At 44.0% G+C, this 19,191-nt stretch overlaps 24 non-coding genes across 24 annotated transcripts; all 24 read right to left on the bottom strand.

Moving 5' to 3' along the window:
• Positions 1–7,624: 7,624 nt before the first annotated feature.
• On the bottom strand, positions 7,625–7,696 carry trnae-cuc (transfer RNA glutamic acid (anticodon CUC)). The gene has a single exon. It is a non-coding gene; the product is annotated as a tRNA-Glu (tRNA).
• Positions 7,697–7,796: 100 nt separating this feature from the next.
• On the bottom strand, positions 7,797–7,868 carry trnae-uuc (transfer RNA glutamic acid (anticodon UUC)). Its single transcript has one exon. It is a non-coding gene; the product is annotated as a tRNA-Glu (tRNA).
• Positions 7,869–8,656: 788 nt separating this feature from the next.
• On the bottom strand, positions 8,657–8,728 carry trnae-uuc (transfer RNA glutamic acid (anticodon UUC)). The gene has a single exon. It is a non-coding gene; the product is annotated as a tRNA-Glu (tRNA).
• Positions 8,729–9,344: 616 nt separating this feature from the next.
• On the bottom strand, positions 9,345–9,416 carry trnae-cuc (transfer RNA glutamic acid (anticodon CUC)). Its single transcript has one exon. It is a non-coding gene; the product is annotated as a tRNA-Glu (tRNA).
• Positions 9,417–9,516: 100 nt separating this feature from the next.
• Positions 9,517–9,588, bottom strand: trnae-uuc (transfer RNA glutamic acid (anticodon UUC)). The gene has a single exon. It is a non-coding gene; the product is annotated as a tRNA-Glu (tRNA).
• A 616-nt stretch (positions 9,589–10,204) lies between these two features.
• On the bottom strand, positions 10,205–10,276 carry trnae-cuc (transfer RNA glutamic acid (anticodon CUC)). The gene has a single exon. It is a non-coding gene; the product is annotated as a tRNA-Glu (tRNA).
• Positions 10,277–11,580: 1,304 nt separating this feature from the next.
• On the bottom strand, positions 11,581–11,652 carry trnae-cuc (transfer RNA glutamic acid (anticodon CUC)). The gene has a single exon. It is a non-coding gene; the product is annotated as a tRNA-Glu (tRNA).
• Positions 11,653–12,784: 1,132 nt separating this feature from the next.
• On the bottom strand, positions 12,785–12,856 carry trnae-uuc (transfer RNA glutamic acid (anticodon UUC)). The gene has a single exon. It is a non-coding gene; the product is annotated as a tRNA-Glu (tRNA).
• A 100-nt stretch (positions 12,857–12,956) lies between these two features.
• Positions 12,957–13,028, bottom strand: trnae-uuc (transfer RNA glutamic acid (anticodon UUC)). Its single transcript has one exon. It is a non-coding gene; the product is annotated as a tRNA-Glu (tRNA).
• A 272-nt stretch (positions 13,029–13,300) lies between these two features.
• On the bottom strand, positions 13,301–13,372 carry trnae-cuc (transfer RNA glutamic acid (anticodon CUC)). The gene has a single exon. It is a non-coding gene; the product is annotated as a tRNA-Glu (tRNA).
• Positions 13,373–13,471: 99 nt separating this feature from the next.
• Positions 13,472–13,543, bottom strand: trnae-uuc (transfer RNA glutamic acid (anticodon UUC)). The gene has a single exon. It is a non-coding gene; the product is annotated as a tRNA-Glu (tRNA).
• A 100-nt stretch (positions 13,544–13,643) lies between these two features.
• Positions 13,644–13,715, bottom strand: trnae-uuc (transfer RNA glutamic acid (anticodon UUC)). The gene has a single exon. It is a non-coding gene; the product is annotated as a tRNA-Glu (tRNA).
• A 272-nt stretch (positions 13,716–13,987) lies between these two features.
• Positions 13,988–14,059, bottom strand: trnae-cuc (transfer RNA glutamic acid (anticodon CUC)). The gene has a single exon. It is a non-coding gene; the product is annotated as a tRNA-Glu (tRNA).
• A 100-nt stretch (positions 14,060–14,159) lies between these two features.
• Positions 14,160–14,231, bottom strand: trnae-uuc (transfer RNA glutamic acid (anticodon UUC)). The gene has a single exon. It is a non-coding gene; the product is annotated as a tRNA-Glu (tRNA).
• Positions 14,232–14,847: 616 nt separating this feature from the next.
• On the bottom strand, positions 14,848–14,919 carry trnae-cuc (transfer RNA glutamic acid (anticodon CUC)). Its single transcript has one exon. It is a non-coding gene; the product is annotated as a tRNA-Glu (tRNA).
• A 100-nt stretch (positions 14,920–15,019) lies between these two features.
• On the bottom strand, positions 15,020–15,091 carry trnae-uuc (transfer RNA glutamic acid (anticodon UUC)). The gene has a single exon. It is a non-coding gene; the product is annotated as a tRNA-Glu (tRNA).
• A 272-nt stretch (positions 15,092–15,363) lies between these two features.
• On the bottom strand, positions 15,364–15,435 carry trnae-uuc (transfer RNA glutamic acid (anticodon UUC)). Its single transcript has one exon. It is a non-coding gene; the product is annotated as a tRNA-Glu (tRNA).
• A 272-nt stretch (positions 15,436–15,707) lies between these two features.
• Positions 15,708–15,779, bottom strand: trnae-uuc (transfer RNA glutamic acid (anticodon UUC)). The gene has a single exon. It is a non-coding gene; the product is annotated as a tRNA-Glu (tRNA).
• A 273-nt stretch (positions 15,780–16,052) lies between these two features.
• On the bottom strand, positions 16,053–16,124 carry trnae-uuc (transfer RNA glutamic acid (anticodon UUC)). The gene has a single exon. It is a non-coding gene; the product is annotated as a tRNA-Glu (tRNA).
• Positions 16,125–16,741: 617 nt separating this feature from the next.
• trnae-uuc (transfer RNA glutamic acid (anticodon UUC)) lies at positions 16,742–16,813 on the bottom strand. The gene has a single exon. It is a non-coding gene; the product is annotated as a tRNA-Glu (tRNA).
• Positions 16,814–17,085: 272 nt separating this feature from the next.
• On the bottom strand, positions 17,086–17,157 carry trnae-cuc (transfer RNA glutamic acid (anticodon CUC)). The gene has a single exon. It is a non-coding gene; the product is annotated as a tRNA-Glu (tRNA).
• A 444-nt stretch (positions 17,158–17,601) lies between these two features.
• trnae-cuc (transfer RNA glutamic acid (anticodon CUC)) lies at positions 17,602–17,673 on the bottom strand. The gene has a single exon. It is a non-coding gene; the product is annotated as a tRNA-Glu (tRNA).
• Positions 17,674–18,805: 1,132 nt separating this feature from the next.
• Positions 18,806–18,877, bottom strand: trnae-cuc (transfer RNA glutamic acid (anticodon CUC)). The gene has a single exon. It is a non-coding gene; the product is annotated as a tRNA-Glu (tRNA).
• Positions 18,878–18,977: 100 nt separating this feature from the next.
• Positions 18,978–19,049, bottom strand: trnae-cuc (transfer RNA glutamic acid (anticodon CUC)). The gene has a single exon. It is a non-coding gene; the product is annotated as a tRNA-Glu (tRNA).
• Between the last annotated feature and the right edge of the window lie 142 nt (positions 19,050–19,191).

Raw genomic sequence — 19,191 nt, 5'->3', positions numbered from 1 at the left:
CCTAGCGTGAGCTGAAATTCGCAGACGGACTGACAACCCGTGACAGGAAGACCGGGGTGTTTAAAAAGTGACAGGCGGTTGTCGCTAAAGGAGCAGGCTCAGGTGCCTCGCATCAGTAATCATGACAGACACTCAGCAGGTAAGTAGTCGTAGTCACAATACAATGTGGACATTCTGTGATTTTTAAAATGATAATCCAAAGGTTTAATACTGAAAAAATATAACCATTTAATACATGTTCAATTTCCACAATAGGTGAGACACAGGTTTACCTGCCAGCCCTGACTGATTGATTGAGTGTTATTGTAAAGTTGACTGTTTTTGGTTGTGTATTTCTCAGACTTCCATGCTATGAAATTAACCTGCTAATATAAAATGATCTGCATTTATATAGCGCTTTTCGAGTCAATGACTTCCCAAAGCGCTTTACAATGAGCTCCACATTTCCCAATAGCGGCCTTGCAGCCATGTAAGGCACTAACCTGCTTATTGGGGGTATTAGGGGTTCAGTGTCTTACCCAAGGACACTTCGACATGTAACACGAACGAGCCGGGATTCGAACTGGGATCCCTTGATCCCAAGACGAGTGCTCCACCTCCTGAGCTACCTCCGCCCCAAAAACAATCATCATACACACACACATAGTCACGTTTCAAAGATCATTTGTAAATAAGTTTTTCAATTTTATTTGATTTTAATGTGAAGCCGCGCTTATGTGTGACTTCATTTGCTGTTTATGTGTGAAATCAATAAACCACGCCTACTGACCGGATGTTTTCAGTTTTAGCCTGGGCGGCCAACGAGCACGGCCGGTCAGGCTGGGCTAGGATATCCACGAAGTAGATTTAAAACCTCAATAAGTGTTTTTATCTGAATAATTCTGCCAACAGAGAGTTTATATCTTGTATAACTCTCACAGTTATCTGTTTGTTGATTTATATTTTGGATTTATTTTCCTAATCTTGCACCAAACAATCCTTACAATTTTGGGTACAATTAGAAACGGAAAAATCCAAAATCTATTCTCTTACCGGGGTAGGATCAGACAGTTCTTGCCTTGCCTAAAGCATGTTCCAAGCATTTAACACATCAGTGAGAGTCTCACATGCACTTTGTATAATTGATTAGCTGGCACACACCCACACAGGGAATATAGTATCCTGTATGTGTAAAGGCACGCAGGAGCACATGCAGTACTTGCCATGGCACAGCACTTTTACACACATGCATTAAGACAGATTGAGGTCAGTCTATTGTTTAGGATTGCACGGAAGTAATTAACATGTTTTGTTCGTACTGCATGTTTGCCATTTTGCCACTACTGAGCTCAGACAGCCATTTGCTTTTACTGTCATTAAAAAACAGTAACAGAGATAAGGTGACTCATTAGGCTGTGTGTCTTATATACCCTGTGTGATTCCATCAAGTTTTGTCAAGCAGTAGGATTTGTAGCAAAGAGTCCACAGAGACCTCCAGATACAAAGTTGGCTCTTTCTGCATCCCCACTTACGATTTTGCCTGCTTGTCACGATTCTAACAGTGACGAGTTTGGATTTAGTTTTTGCCCTGCCTCAGATGAAGTTCCTGAATGTGTGAGAAGGAGTCAACGTCTTTCTCTGCAATGGTTAGGGGGCAAATAACATTGTGAAATGTACCAGTAAATAATGCATGCTAATTACAACAAACAAGTTGTATTATTATTTATTATTTTGGATCATTTAATCTATTGAAACTTTAGATACCATATGTAATGTTGCACACTGGTTCACGGGTCCGACTTCATGTGGTGTGTTATGGGAAATTACAGCATGGCACACCCATCCCTTTGCTAACCCACATGAAACAGTTCCTAGTACTAGTTTCCATGGTTACCAGTAGCAAGAGAAGTCCCCTGATACGACTCAAATACAGCACCTTCATCATCTGGCTGTTCTTTTGGTTTACAGCGTCGTCCCACTCTTCAGAGATGAGCCAGACCTCAAAATTTATGGGCAGCAGCGGCGTGTTGGATTTACTTCGGCATCAAAATATTCTTTAGCCTTATGACATCCCGACGTGTAATTTTGTGTACAGCTGCTTTGTTCAGAAATGTAAATGTTTTAAATGATAACCTTCAGGAGGCTTTTCATTATTTCCCTGATACAAGTTAGCTCAGCCATGCGCTAGCCTTGAATATTGATGTCCAATGGTTTTGTAATTTTAATATTTTTGAAAATTCCAAAAATATTCGTAGAAAAACAATAACATGACAAAAGAAAATATATCCCATGTGTTATATTCTATTCCAAAGCGTATGATTGATGCCCACCTCATATTCTGTTTTGTCCCGTCTTTTTCCGACGCCTGCCTGGCTGATACGAAGGAGAAGGATGATTTGGGATGGGTCGGCAGACCGGCGTCTGACCTGCAGCATGTCAACCCCCGCATTTACCAGCTGGCAGAGATGGGAGGCAGCGTCGTGGCCGTCATAGACTTTCCGGACTGGTTTGCAGGCTTGGGGCCTCGTTGATGTCATGCACTTTCCGGACATTTTCAACATCTTACCTAATGTTTACTATTTTGCGTACAGTAATGCTAATTGTAATTCACCCTGGTCAATCCTGGAAGGGGGATTACCACACGTGAGGTCCTTTCTCGAGGTTTCTCTTTTCTCCTCACACTGAGGTTTTTGAGTTGTTCTTTGCCCGCATGCTGGTTTAAGATCAGGTAATTGGGTAATTTTGTAATTGTAATCCTGTGCAGTCCTTTGAGACATTTTTGTGATTAAGGGCTATATAAATAAATGTGACTTGATAACAAACAACCTTACCTATCTATCTATTTACCCTGGTCACATCCCTCGAGAGGGGTGACCGACAGCAAGACAAACACATACAAAAACAGCGAAAATAAAAAGAGAAAAAGGAGCAAAAAACACACAAACAATGTTCGACCATGGCCAACCCAAATGCCCAAACACCCAAACAAGTTAAGCACCTCGGCACCCAAGTTGGTCATGCTTTCATCCCTCCAGATGAAACAGAACACAAGAAAGCGGCCATGTCACTCGGGTCAGGGTGACACAACAAACTCTTCTGTTCAACAGCAGGTCCCGACAGCTTTCACTGGTTTACCCATGCCGCATCATACGGGTGCCCTGCCCATCCCTTAGAACACGTCTAAACATCCCACTATCCGTTCACAACACCTCTCCACTCATTCCTATCACCAACAAGGGCTCTAGCTTCCACTATATTTAGACCTCTTCCCTCCAGTGCACTCATAACACCATCCTTTTGTTTTCTCCGTTCTCTAACATTTGTATCATGGACAGTGAATATAACTAGTGAGATAATTAGATAAAATTGAATAAACGTTAAACACGAATAAATACAGTACTCTGCCTTCGCGAACTACACTGATTTATATTCAAATGCAACCCCTCAAACACCCGATTCACTCTGGGAAATCTCAGAATATTAACTCAAAAAATATTTTTTCTGGATCTATACAATTCACATATGTCACTCTTGTCTACTTCAAAATATTGATTTTATTTTTTAAAGGTGCCTGCAGGATGTTTCAGAAGTACAAAACTGCACTTAAAATACACTTCAACCCACAACTATAAGTAGGAACCCAAAAGAAAATATTAAGCACACTGGAGGTCTCGCAGGCACATTATTAAATTAGTCAGGGAAACGTGCCTCAAAGAAGTGAGGTTTTCTCTTTCCACCTAATCCCAACAAAGGGACGCTTCCTCCTTTGTTACCGTCTCCCTCTAGTTTCAATTTGACAAAGCAACAAGGGATTCAGAAAAGGGAGAAATATTTTCCAAGAGCACACATAACATTCTTTTTTTTTCATCTTTTTTTGTGGTTTTCGTCTGAGTTAATCTCAATGCCGCTGATTAGCGAGCGGCGTCGTGCTCTATTGTCTTCTCTAAGAGAAAGAAACAAGAAGGGATATGGAATAAGGATACAAATAATTTCCGTATCCACAAATCTCAAGAGAGCGAGAGAGGCCTCCGCTGTGCACATCAACATTTCTTGTAAACAAATAAACAAGCGCACACATCCAATTGGCCTCCAAGAATAGATTAAAGAAGGGAAAATTACCGGCAAGAAAATGAACAAACATTCACAACCGCAGGGATTTCCCTCACAGTGGCGTGCTATCACCTACTTAATCATTATACATGTTAAATTACCTTCGGCAAAGATTTTCTATTTCGTAAAAACAAAGCATCCCATTGTCTGCGAGAGATAAATGTCTTAAATGATGTGTACTGTTGGATTATGAGAAAATTAGACCCGGTGGTGTAGTTTCCAGTTCAGCTGGGATGGAAAATCGAATAACAATGACAAGTCCATGGATAATTGTTGCCTAAACAATTACCAATTGGTTATGTGTGTCATTTCAAAATGGCTGGAAAGATGCCTTGGAATTCGGTGCAACAATATACAAAAGCATTCAGAAATTAGGATAGACTTTTCGGGATCATCAATGTCCCAATTGATTATTCTCTCAAGAATTTCCAGCAACGGCAGCGATAGGCCGCCATGATACCTATCAGCCGATTGGGCAAACCTTGTGCTCATTGAGACTCTAGTATCTAAAAGGAGTCCCAAAATCTAAAACATACAAAATGTGAGAAAATAGCACATGTTTTTTGCATAATATATCCATATATGGAGCAGCACGGTGGGGCGTGTGCGGCACAGTTCTGAGGTCATGGGTTCAAATCCAGCTGCCAACCTTCCTGTGCGGAGTTTGCATGTTCTCCCCGTGCTTGCGTGGGTTTCCTCCGGGCACTCCGGTTTCCTCCCATATTCCCAAAAACATGCATGTCAGGTTAATTGGCCGGTCGGAATTGTCCCTAGGTGTGAATGTGAATGTGTGCCCTGCGACAGGCTGGCAACCAGTTCAGGGTGTCCCCTGCCCACTGCCCGGAGATGACTGGGATGGGCTCCGGCACCCCCGCAACCCTACTGAGGATAAGCGGTGCAGATAATGGATGGATGGATGGATCTACATATATGTATATGTTATTGGTATATTCAAATTATTTTCTGTGATAATACTTTTTGAACACAGTCTGTCTTGTATTTAACTTCCTGAGCTCTGATGTCATGTGAAGCACACCTAGCAAGACAGTCACCCTATTGGTTTACATGTTTACTAGTCAAAATGGTTGTGAGTGTTTTTAAGCAAAGTTTGGTAGTTTTTGTGGATAATGGCGATGCGTTGTGTCACAGATGGGTGCAGCAATGATGAAACGCATAAAACCCTAAATGCAGAGCAGCCAAAATGGGCCAAACTGGCAAAAATAACACACACAGAGCTAAGAAGGACTGAACCACAAGACAGACTAGCCGGCTGCCATAGAGGACAAACTGGGACCAATTGTCGGAAAAAAGGGAAGGCTGGATGGGGTATAGTATACATTTGTATGTATTTTTGTTTATTGTTAAGCTGTTTGACCAACACTTGGGCTTTTTTTGTACTATATTTTAGAACATTCTGCTGTTTTGTGTACCAGTTTTAATCTCTGGCTAAAACTTCAATATATTGAAAAATATGGGTAAATTAAAAGTGTCTTTTTAAAAAATAACATTCATCGATTAATTGTAAAAATGATCGATCAATTCGTCGAGATTTGAAATAATTCTTATTTGCAGACTAACCAAGACCTGACCAAGTTTGGCACAACATTTCAAATGCTTATTATCTAATTTTGGATATTGATATTTAGCTGAAAAGGTACTCTATTAACATTTAAGTTCTCATTTATGTTATGAATAATTGATAATTAAGTCAAAAAACCAGAAACATCAATTTTAACAAAATAAACTTACCATAACTGCAAAAAAAATATATTGTTTACTGACTGATAATGGCTGATAATAGAGGTCAAAATCTAGTGGAAGCTAGAGCTCTTGTTGGTGATAGAAAGGAGTGGAGAGGTGTTGTCAAAGGATAGTGGAATGTTTGGACGCGTTCTAAGGAATGGGCAGGGCACCTGTATGATGCGGCAGGGGTAAACCAGTGAAAGGTGTCGGGCCCTGCTGTTGAGGAGAGTGTGTTGTGTCACCCTGACCCAAGTGACATGGCCGCTTTCTTGTGTCCCGTTTGATCTGGAGGGACGAAAATATGACTGACTTAGGTGCCGAGGTGCTTAACTTGTTTGGGAGTTTGGGCATTTGGGTTGGCCATGGTCAATTTTTTTGTTGTTGTTTTTTTGCTACATTTTCCTTTTTTATTTTTTTTGTTAATGTATGTGTTTGTCTTGCTGTCGGTCACCCCTTTTAAGCAATATGGCCAAGGTGGATAGTGCTGGATCCCAGCCACTAGACCATCTGGGAAAGTTGACTGTTGGCAAATCCATTCTAGAACAAGAAACCTCTTTCCAGAATTGTCTGTCTTTCCGTCCGTAATAAATTCCCTGACAGGGAATCGAATCCGGGCCACAGCAGTGAGAGTGCTGGATCCTAGCCACTAGACCATCAGGGACGGTACAAGAAAAAGTTTACTGTTGGCAAATCCATTCTAGAACAAGAAACCTCTTTCCAATTCCTCAAGGAAATTGTCTGTCTTTCAGTCCGTAATACATTCCCCGACCGAGAATCGAACCCGGAACAGAGCAGTGAGAGTGCTGGATCCTAGCCACTAGACCATCAGGTACGGTACAAGAGAATTTTGACTGTTGGCAAATCCATTATAGAACAAGTAACCTCTTTCCAATTCCTTAATACAAATGGTCTGTCTTTCCGTCGGTAATACATTCCCTGACCGGGAATCGAACCCGGGCCAAAGAAGTGAGAGTGCTGGATCCTAGCCACTAGACCATCAGGGACGATACAAGCAAAAGTTGACTGTTGGCGAATTCATTCTAGAACAAGAAACCTCTTTCCAATTCCTCAAGAAGAATTGTCTGTCTTTCTGCCCGTAAAACATTCCCTGACCTGGAATCAAACTCTGGCCACAGCAGTGAGAGTGCTGGATCCTATCCACTAGACAATCAGGGACGGTATAACTAAAAGTTGACTGTTAGCGAATCCATTCTAGAACAAGAAACCCCTTTCCAATTCCTCAAGAACAATTGTCTGTCTTTCCGTCCGTAATACATTCCCTGACCTGGAATCGAACCCGGGCCACAGCAGAGAGAGTGTTGGATCCTAGCCACTAGACCATCAGAGACAATACAAGGAAAAGTTGACTGTTGGCGAATTCATTCTAGAACAAGAAACCTCTTTCCAATTCCTCAAGAAGAATTGTCTGTCTTTCTGTCCGTAATACATTCCCTGACCAGAAATCGAACCCGGGCCACAGCAGTGAAAGTGCTGGATCCTAGCCACTAGACCATCAGGGAAGGTATAACAAAATGTTGACTGTTAGCGAACCCATTCTAGAACAAGAAACCTCTTTCCTATTCCTCAAAAACAATTGTCTGTCTTTCCATCCGTAATACATTCCCTGACCGGGAATCGAACCCGGGCCACAGCAGTGAAAGTGCTGGATCCTAGCCACTAGACCATCAGGGTCGGTATAACTAAAAGTTGACTGTTAGCGAACCCATTCTAGAACAAGAAACCTCTTTCCTATTCCTCAAGAACAATTGTCTGTCTTTCCGCCCGTAATACATTCCCTGACCGGGAATCGAACCCGGGCCACAGCAGTGAGAGTGCTGGATCCTGGCCACTAGACCATCAGGGACGATACAAGCAACAGTTGACTGTTGGCGAAATCATTCTAGAACAAGAAACCTCTTTCCAATTCCTCAAGAAGAATTGTCTGTCTTTCTGTCCGTAATACATTCCCTGACCGGGAATCGAACCCGGGCCACAGCAGTGAAAGTGCTGGATCCTAGCCACTAGACCATCAGGGACGGTATAACTAAAAGTTGACTGTTAGCGAACCCATTCTAGAACAAGAAACCCCTTTCCAATTCCTCAAGAACAATTGTCTGTCTTTCCGTCCGTAATACATTCCCTGACCTGGAATCGAACCCGGGCCACAGCAGAGAGAGTGTTGGATCCTAGCCACTAGACCATCAGAGACAATACAAGGAAAAGTTGACTGTTGGCGAATTCATTCTAGAACAAGAAACCTCTTTCCAATTCCTCAAGAAGAATTGTCTGTCTTTCTGTCCGTAATACATTCCCTGACCAGAAATCGAACCCGGGCCACAGCAGTGAAAGTGCTGGATCCTAGCCACTAGACCATCAGGGAAGGTATAACAAAATGTTGACTGTTAGCGAACCCATTCTAGAACAAGAAACCCCTTTCCTATTCCTCAAAAACAATTGTCTGTCTTTCCATCCGTAATACATTCCCTGACCGGGAATCGAACCCGGGCCACAGCAGTGAAAGTGCTGGATCCTAGCCACTAGACCATCAGGGTCGGTATAACTAAAAGTTGACTGTTAGCGAACCCATTCTAGAACAAGAAACCCCTTTCCAATTCCTCAAGAACTATTGTCTGTCTTTCCGTCCGTAATACATTCCCTGACCTGGAATCGAACCCGGGCCACAGCAGAGAGAGTGTTGGATCCTAGCCACTAGACCATCACGGACGATACAAACAAAAGTTGACTGTTGGCGAATTCATTCTAGAACAAGAAACCTCTTTACAATTCATCAAGAAGAATTGTCTGTCTTTCTGTCCGTAATACATTCCCTGACCGGGAATCGAACCCGGGCCACAGCAGTGAAAGTGCTGGATCCTAGCCACTAGACCATCAGGGACAGTACAAGAAAAAGTTGTCTATTGGCAAATCCATTCTAGAACAAGAAACCTCTTTCCAATTCCTCAAGAAGAATTGTCTGTCTTTCTGTCTGTAATACACTCCCTGACCGGGAATCAAACCCAGGCCACAGCAGTGAAAGTGCTGGATCCTAGACACTAGACCATCAGGGATGGTATAACAAAAAGTTGACTGTTGGAAAATCCATTCTAGAACAAGAAACCTCTTTCCAATTCCTCAAGAAGAATTGTCTGTTTTTCCGTCCATAATACATTTCCTGAACGGGAAACGAACCCGGCGCACAGCAGTGAGAGTGAAAGATCCTACCCACTAGACCATCAGGAACGGTATAACAAAAAGTTGACTGTTAGCGAACCCATTCTAGAACAAGAAACCTCTTTCCAATTCCTCAAGAAGAATTGTCTGTCTTTCTGCCCGTAATACATTCCCTGACCGGAAATCGAACCCGGGTTACAGCAGTGAAAGTGCTGGATCCTAGCCACTAGACCATCAGGGACGGTATAACAAAAAGTTGACTGTTAGCGAACCCATTCTAGAACAAGAAACCTCTTTCCTATTCCTCAAGAACAATTGTCTGTCTTTCCACCCGTAATACATTCCCTGACCGGGAATCGAACCCGGGCCACAGCAGTGAGAGTGCTGGATCCTGGCCACTAGACCATCAGGGACGATACAAGCAACAGTTGACTGTTGGCGAATTCATTTTAGAACAAGAAACCTCTTTCCAATTCCTCAAGAAGAATTGTCTGTCTTCTTGTCCGCAATACATTCCCTGACCGGGAATCGAACCCGGGCCACAGCAGTGAAAGTGCTGGATCCTAGCCACTAGACCATCAGGGACGGTATAACAAAAAGTTGACTGTTGGCAAATCCATTCTAGAACAAGAAACCTCTTTCCAATTCCTCAAGAAGAATTGTCTGTCTTTCTGTCCGTAATACATTCCCTGACCGGGAATCGAACCCGGGCCATAGCAGTGAAAGTGCTGGATCCTAGCCACTAGACCATCAGGGACGATACAAGCAAAAGTTGACTGTTGGCGAATTCATTCTAGAACAAGAAACCTCTTTCCAATTCCTCAAGAAGAATTGTCTGTCTTTCTGCCCGTAAAACATTCCCTGACCTGGAATCAAACTCTGGCCACAGCAGTGAGAGTGCTGGATCCTATCCACTAGACAATCAGGGACGGTATTACAAAAACTTGACTGTTGGCAAATCCATTCTAGAACAAGAAACCTCTTTCCAATTCCTCAAGAAGAATTGTCTGTCTTTCTGCCCGTAATACATTCCCTGACCGGAAATCGAACCCGGGTTACAGCAGTGAAAGTGCTGGATCCTAGCCACTAGACCATCAGGGACGGTATAACAAATAGTTGACTGTTAGCGAACCCATTCTAGAACAAGTAACCTCTTTCCTATTCCTCAAGAACAATTGTCTGTCTTTCCGCCCGTAATACATTCCCTGACCGGGAATCGAACCCGGGCCACAGCAGTGAGAGTGCTGGATCCTGGCCACTAGACCATCAGGGACAATACAAGGAAAAGTTGACTGTTGGCGAATTCATTCTAGAACAAGAAACCTCTTTCCAATTCCTCAAGAAGAATTGTCTGTCTTTCTGTCCGTAATACATTCCCTGACCAGGAATCGAACCCGGGCCACAGCAGTGAAAGTGCTGGATCCTAGCCACTAGACCATCAGGGAAGGTATAACAAAATGTTGACTGTTAGCGAACCCATTCTAGAACAAGAAACCTCTTTCCTATTCCTCAAAAACAATTGTCTGTCTTTCCATCCGTAATACATTCCCTGACCGGGAATCGAACCCGGGCCACAGCAGTGAAAGTGCTGGATCCTAGCCACTAGACCATCAGGGTCGGTATAACTAAAAGTTAACTGTTAGCGAACCCATTCTAGAACAAGAAACCCCTTTCCAATTCCTCAAGAACTATTGTCTGTCTTTCCGTCCGTAATACATTCCCTGACCTGGAATCGAACCCGGGCCACAGCAGAGAGAGTGTTGGATCCTAGCCACTAGACCATCACGGACGATACAAACAAAAGTTGACTGTTGGCGAATTCATTCTAGAACAAGAAACCTCTTTACAATTCATCAAGAAGAATTGTCTGTCTTTCTGTCCGTAATACATTCCCTGACCGGGAATCGAACCCGGACAACAGCAGTGAAAGTGCTGGATCCTAGCCACTAGACCATCAGGGACAGTACAAGAAAAAGTTGTCTATTGGCAAATCCATTCTAGAACAAGAAACCTCTTTCCAATTCCTCAAGAAGAATTGTCTGTCTTTCTGTCTGTAATACACTCCCTGACCGGGAATCAAACCCAGGCCACAGCAGTGAAAGTGCTGGATCCTAGACACTAGTCCATCAGGGATGGTATAACAAAAAGTTGACTGTTGGAAAATCCATTCTAGAACAAGAAACCTCTTTCCAATTCCTCAAGAAGAATTGTCTGTTTTTCCGTCCATAATACATTTCCTGAACGGGAAACGAACCCGGCGCACAGCAGTGAGAGTGAAAGATCCTACCCACTAGACCATCAGGAACGGTATAACAAAAAGTTGACTGTTAGCGAACCCATTCTAGAACAAGAAACCTCTTTCCAACTCCTCAAGAAGAATTGTCTGTCTTTCTGCCCGTAATACATTCCCTGACCGGAAATCGAACCCGGGTTACAGCAGTGAAAGTGCTGGATCCTAGCCACTAGACCATCAGGGACGGTATAACAAAAAGTTGACTATTAGCGAACCCATTCTAGAACAAGAAACCTCTTTCCTATTCCTCAAGAACAATTGTCTGTCTTTCCACCCGTAATACATTCCCTGACCGGGAATCGAACCCGGGCCACAGCAGTGAGAGTGCTGGATCCTGGCCACTAGACCATCAGGGACGATACAAGCAACAGTTGACTGTTGGCGAATTCATTTTAGAACAAGAAACCTCTTTCCAATTCCACAAGAAGAATTGTCTGTCTTTCTGTCCGTAATACATTCCCTGACCAGGAATCGAACCCGGGCCACAGGAGTGAAAGTGCTGGATCCTAGCCACTAGACCATCAGGGACGGTATAACTAAAAGTTGACTGTTAGCGAACCCATTCTAGAACAAGAAACCCCTTTCCAATTCCTCAAGAACAATTGTCTGTCTTTCCGTCCGTAATACATTCCCTGACCTGGAATCGAACCCGGGCCACAGCAGTGAGAGTGCTGGATCCTAGCCACTAGACCATCAGGGACGGTATAATAAAAAGTTGACTGTTAACGAACCCATTCTAGAACAAGAAACCTCTTTCCAATTCCTCAAGAAGAATTGTCTGTCTTTCTGTCCGTAATACATTCCCTGACCGGGAATCGAACCCGGGCCATAGCAGTGAAAGTGCTGGATCCTAGCCACTAGACCATCAGGGACGATACAAGCAAAAGTTGACTGTTGGCGAATTCATTCTAGAACAAGAAACCTCTTTCCAATTCCTCAAGAAGAATTGTCTGTCTTTCTGCCCGTAATACATTCCCTGACCTGGAATCAAACTCTGGCCACAGCAGTGAGAGTGCTGGATCCTATCCACTAGACAATCAGGGACGGTATTACAAAAACTTGACTGTTGGCAAATCCATTCTAGAACAAGAAACCCCTTTCCAATTCCTCAAGAACAATTGTCTGTCTTTCCGTCCGTAATACATTCCCTGACCTGGAATCGAACCCGGGCCACAGCAGAGAGAGTGTTGGATCCTAGCCACTAGACCATCAGAGACGATACAAAGAAAAGTTGACTGTTGGCGAATTCATTTTAGAACAAGACACCTCTTTCCAATTCCTCAAGAAGAATTGTCTGTCTTTCTGTCCGTAATACATTCCCTGACCAGGAATCGAACCCGGGCCACAGCAGTGAAAGTGCTGGATCCTAGCCACTAGACCATCAGGGAAGGTATAACAAAATGTTGACTGTTAGCGAACCCATTCTAGAACAAGAAACCTCTTTCCTATTCCTCAAAAACAATTGTCTGTCTTTCCATCCGTAATACATTCCCTGACCGGGAATCGAACCCGGGCCACAGCAGTGAAAGTGCTGGATCCTAGCCACTAGACCATCAGGGACGGTATAACTAAAAGTTGACTGTTGGCGAATTCATTCTAGAACAAGAAACCTCTTTACAATTCATCAAGAAGAACTGTCTGTCTTTCTGTCCGTAATACATTCCCTGACCGGGAATCGAACCCGGGCCACAGCAGTGAAAGTGCTGGATCCTAGCCACTAGACCATCAGGGACAGTACAAGAAAAAGTTGTCTATTGGCAAATCCATTCTAGAACAAGAAACCTCTTTCCAATTCCTCAAGAAGAATTGTCTGTCTTTCTGTCTGTAATACACTCCCTGACCGGGAATCAAACCCAGGCCACAGCAGTGAAAGTGCTGGATCCTAGCCACTAGACCATCAGGGACGGTATAATAAAAAGTTGACTGTTAACGAACCCATTCGAGAACAAGAAACCTCTTTCCAATTCCTCAAGAACAATTGTCCGTCTTTCCGTCCGTAATACATTCCCTGACCGGGAATCGAACCCGGGCCACAGCAGTGAGAGTGCTGGATCCTAGCCACTAGACCATCAGGGACGATATAAGCAAAAGTTGACTGTTGGCGAATTCATTCTAGGACAGGAAACCCTTTCCAATTCCTCAAGTAGAATTGTCTGTCTTTCTGCCCGTAATACATTCCCTGACCGGGAATCGAACCCGGGCCACAGCAGTGAAAGTGCTGGATCCTAGCCACTAGACCATCAGGGAAGGTATAACAAATTGTTGACTGTTAGCGAACCCATTCTAGAACAAGAAACCTCTTTCCTATTCCTCAAAAACAATTGTCTGTCTTTCCGTCCGTAATACATTCCCTGACCGGGAATCGAACCCGGGCCACAGCAGTGAAAGTGCTGGATCCTAGCCACTAGACCATCAGGGACGGTATAACTAAAAGTTGACTGTTAGCGAACCCATTCTAGAACAAGAAACCCCTTTCCAATTCCTCAAGAACAATTGTCTGTCTTTCCGTCCGTAATACATTCCCTGACCTGGAATCGAACCCGGGCCACAGCAGTGAGAGTGCTGGATCCTAGCCACTAGACCATCAGGGACGGTATAATAAAAAGTTGACTGTTAACGAACCCATTCTAGAACAAGAAACCTCTTTCCAATTCCTCAAGAACAAATGTCCGTCTTTCCGTCCGTAATACATTCCCTGACCGGGAATCGAACCCAGGCCACAGCAGTGAGAGTGCTGGATCATGGCCACTAGACCATCAGGGACGATACAAGCAACAGTTGACTGTTGGCGAATTCATTTTAGAACAAGAAACCTCTTTCCAATTCCACAAGAAGAATTGTCTGTCTTTCTGTCCGTAATACATTCCCTGACCGGGAATCGAACCCGGGCCACAGCAGTGAAAGTGCTGGATCCTAGCCACTAGACCATCAGGGACAGTACAAGAAAAAGTTGTCTATTGGCAAATCCATTCTAGAACAAGAAACCTCTTTCCAATTCCTCAAGAAGAATTGTCTGTCTTTCTGTCTGTAATACACTCCCTGACCGGGAATCAAACCCAGGCCACAGCAGTGAAAGTGCTGGATCCTAGACACTAGACCATCAGGGATGGTATAACAAAAAGTTGACTGTTGGAAAATCCATTCTAGAACAAGAAACCTCTTTCCAATTCCTCAAGAAGAATTGTCTGTTTTTCCGTCCATAATACATTTCCTGAACGGGAAACGAACCCGGCGCACAGCAGTGAGAGTGAAAGATCCTACCCACTAGACCATCACGAACGGTATAACAAAAAGTTGACTGTTAGCGAACCCATTCTAGAACAAGAAACCTCTTTCCAATTCCTCAAGAAGAATTGTCTGTCTTTCTGCCCGTAATACATTCCCTGACCGGAAATCGAACCCGGGTTACAGCAGTGAAAGTGCTGGATCCTAGCCACTAGACCATCAGGGACGGTATAACAAAAAGTTGACTGTTAGCGAACCCATTCTAGAACAAGAAACCTCTTTCCTATTCCTCAAGAACAATTGTCTGTCTTTCCACCCGTAATACATTCCCTGACCGGGAATCGAACCCGGGCCACAGCAGTGAGAGTGCTGGATCCTGGCCACTAGACCATCAGGGACGATACATGGAACAGTTGACTGTTGGCGAATTCATTTTAGAACAAGAAACCTCTTTCCAATTCCACAAGAAGAATTGTCTGTCTTTCTGTCCGTAATACATTCCCTGACCGGGAATCGAACCCGGGCCACAGCAGTGAAAGTGCTGGATCCTAGCCACTAGACCATCAGGGACGGTATAACTAAAAGTTGACTGTTAGCGAACCCATTCTAGAACAAGAAACCCCTTTCCAATTCCTCAAGAACAATTGTCTGTCTTTCCGTCCGTAATACATTCCCTGACCTGGAATCGAACCCGGGCCACAGCAGTGAGAGTGCTGGATCCTAGCCACTAAACCATCAGGGACGGTATAATAAAAAGTTGACTGTTAACGAATTCATTCTAGAACAAGTAATCTCTCTCCAATTCCTCAAGAGGAATTGTCTGTCTTTCTGTCTGTAATACATTCCCTGACCGGGAATCGAACCCGGGCCACAGCAGTGAAAGTGCTGGATCCTAAACACTAGACCATCAGGGATGGTTTAACAAAAAGTTGACTGTTGGAAAATCCATTCTAGAACAAGAAACCGCTTTCCAATTCCTCAAGAAGAATTGGCTGTCTTTCCATCCGTAATACATTCCCTGACCTGGAATCAAACTCTGGCCACAGCAGTGAGAGTGCTGGATCCTAGCCACTAGACCATCAGGGACGGTATAATAAAAAGTTGACTGTTAACGAATTCATTCTAGAACAAGTAATCTCTCTCCAATTCCTCAAGAGGAATTGTCTGTCTTTCTGTCTGTAATACATTCCCTGACCGGGAATCGAACCCGGGCCACAGCAGTGAAAGTGCTGGATCCTAAACACTAGACCATCAGGGATGGTATAACAAAAAGTTGACTGTTGGAAAATCCATTCTAGAACAAGAAACCGCTTTCCAATTCCTCAAGAAGAATTGGCTGTCTTTCCATCCGTAATACATTCCCTGACCTGGAATCAAACTCTGGCCACAGCAGTGAGAGTGCTGGATCCTATCCACTAGACCATCAGGGACGGTATAACAAAAATGTTGACTGTTAGCGAAATCATTTTAGAACAAGAAACCTCTTTCCAATTCCTCAAGAAGAATTGTCTGTCTTTCCGTCCGTAATACATTCCCTGACCGGGAATCGAACCCGGGCCACAGCAGTGAAAGTGCTGGATCCTAGCCACTAGACCATCAGGGACGATACAAGCAAAGGTTGACTGTTGGCGAATTCATTCTAGAACAAGAAACCTCTTTCCAAATCCTCAAGAAGAATTGTCTGTCTTTCTGTCCGTAATACATTCCCTGACCGGGAATCAAACCCGGGCCACAGCAGTGAAAGTGCTGGATCCTAGCCACAAGAACATTAAGGACGGTATAACAAAAAGTTGACTGTTAGCGAACCCATTTTAGAACAAGAAACCTCTTTCCAAATCCTCAAGAACAATTGTCTGTCTTTCCGTCCGTAATACATTCCCTGACCGGGAATCGAACCCGGGCCACATCAGTGAGAGTGCTGGATCCTAGCCACTAGACCATCAAGGACGATACAAGCAAAAGTTGACTGTTGGCGAATTCATTGTAGATTAAGAAACCTCTTTCCAAATCCTCAAGAAGAATTGTCTGTCTTTCTGTCCGTAATACATTCCCTGACCAGGAATCAAACCCGGGCCACAGCAGTGAAAGTGCTGGATCCTATCCACTAGACCATCAGGGACGGTATAACAAAAATGTTGACTGTTAGCGAAATCATTTTAGAACAAGAAACCTTTTTCCAATTCCTCAAGAAGAATTGTCTGTCTTTCCGTCCGTAATACATTCCCTGACCGGGAATCGAACCCGGGCCACAGCAGTGAAAGTGCTGGATCCTAGCCACTAGACCATCAGGGACGATACAAGCAAAGGTTGACTGTTGGCGAATTCATTCTAGAACAAGAAACCTCTTTCCAAATGCTCAAGAAGAATTGTCTGTCTTTCTGTCCGTAATACATTCCCTGACCGGGAATCAAACCCGGGCCACAGCAGTGAAAGTGCTGGATCCTAGCCACTAGACCATCAGCGACGGTATAACAAAAAGTTGACTGTTAGCGAACCGATTCTAGAACAAGAAACCTCTTTCCAAATCCTCAAGAACAATTGTCTGTCTTTCTGTCCGTAATACATTCCCTGACCGGGAATCGAACCCGGGCCACAGCAGTGAGAGTGCTGGATCCTAGCCACTAGACCATCAGGGACGATACAAGCAAAAGTTGACTGTTGGCGAATTCATTCTAGATTAAGAAACCTCTTTCCAAATCCTTAAGAAGAATTGTCTGTCTTTCTGTCCGTAATATATTTCCTGACCGGGAATCAAACCCGGGCCACAGCAGTGAGAGTGCTGGATCCTAGCCACTAGACCATCAGGGACGATACAAGCAAAGGTTGACTGTTGGCGAATTCATTCTAGAACAAGAAACCTCTTTCCAAATCCTCAAGAAGAATTGTCTGTCTTTCTGTCCGTAATACATTCCCTGACCGGGAATCAAACCCGGGCCACAGCAGTGAAAGTGCTGGATCCTTGCCACTAGACCATCAGCGACGGTATAACAAAAAGTTGACTGTTAGCGAACCGATTCTAGAACAAGAAACCTCTTTCCAATTCCTCAAGAACAATTGTCTGTCTTTCTGTCCGTAATACATTCCCTGACCGGGAATCGAACCCGGGCCACAGCAGTGAGAGTGCTGGATCCTAGCCACTAGACCATCAGGGACGATACAAGCAAAAGTTGACTGTTGGCGAATTCATTCTAGATTAAGAAACCTCTTTCCAAATCCTCAAGAAGAATTGTCTGTCTTTCTGTCCGTAATACATTCCCTGACCGGGAATCGAACCCGGGCCACAGCAGTGAAAGTGATGGATCCTAGCCACAAGAACATTAAGGACGGTATAACAAAAAGTTGACTGTTAGCGAACTCATTTTAGAACAAGAAACCTCTTTCCAATTCCTCATTAACAATTGTCTGTCTTTCCGTCCGTAATACAGTCCCTGACCGGGAATCGAACCCGGGCCACAGCAGTGAGAGTGCTGGATCCTAGCCACTAGACCATTAAGGACGGTATAACAAAAAGTTGACTGTTAGCGAACTCATTTTAGAACAAGAAACCTCTTTCCAATTCCTCAAGAAGAATTGTCTGTCTTTCTGTCCGTAATACATTCCCTGACCGGGAATCAAACCCGGGCCACATCAGTGAGAGTGCTGGATCCTAGCCACTAGACCATCAGGGACGATACAAGCAAAAGTTGACTGTTGGCGAATTCATTCTAGATTAAGAAACCTCTTTCCAAATCCTCAAGAAGAATTGTCTGTCTTTCTGTCCGTAATACATTCCCTGACCAGGAATCAAACCCGGGCCACAGCAGTGAAAGTGCTGGATCCTATCCACTAGACCATCAGGGACGGTATAACAAAAATGTTGACTGTTAGCGAACTCATTTTAGAACAAGAAACCTCTTTCCAATTCCTCAAGAAGAATTGTCTGTCTTTCCGTCCGTAATACATTCCCTGACCGGGAATCGAACCTGGGCCACAGCAGTGAAAGTGCTGGATCCTAGCCACTAGACCATCAGGGCGATACAAGCAAAGGTTGACTGTTGGCGAATTCATTCTAGAACAAGAAACCTCTTTCCAAATCCTCAAGAAGAATTGTCTGTCTTTCTGTCCGTAATACATTCCCTGACCGGGAATCAAACCCGGGCCACAGCAGTGAAAGTGCTGGATCCTAGCCACTAGACCATCAGCGACGGTATAACAAAAAGTTGACTGTTAGCGAACCGATTCTAGAACAAGAAACCTCTTTCCAATTCCTCAAGAACAATTGTCTGTCTTTCTGTCCGTAATACATTCCCTGACCGGGAATCGAACCCGGGCCACAGCAGTGAGAGTGCTGGATCCTAGCCACTAGACCATCAGGGACGATACAAGCAAAAGTTGACTGTTGGCGAATTCATTCTAGATTAAGAAACCTCTTTCCAAATCCTCAAGAACAATTGTCTGTCTTTCTGTCCGTAATACATTCCCTGACCGGGAATCGAACCCGGGCCACAGCAGTGAGAGTGCTGGATCCTAGCCACTAGACCATCAGGGACGATACAAGCAAAAGTTGACTGTTGGCGAATTCATTCTAGATTAAGAAACCTCTTTCCAAATCCTCAAGAAGAATTGTCTGTCTTTCTGTCCGTAATATATTTCCTGACCGGGAATCAAACCCGGGCCACAGCAGTGAGAGT

The sequence above is a fragment of the Urocampus carinirostris genome, chromosome 10 (assembly GCF_059441175.1).
Source record: "Urocampus carinirostris isolate Australia breed hairy pipefish chromosome 10, RoL_Ucar_1.0, whole genome shotgun sequence".
In the NCBI taxonomy this organism is placed as follows: Eukaryota; Metazoa; Chordata; class Actinopteri; order Syngnathiformes; family Syngnathidae; genus Urocampus; species Urocampus carinirostris.
This window is presented reverse-complemented; position numbering and strand designations above follow the sequence as displayed.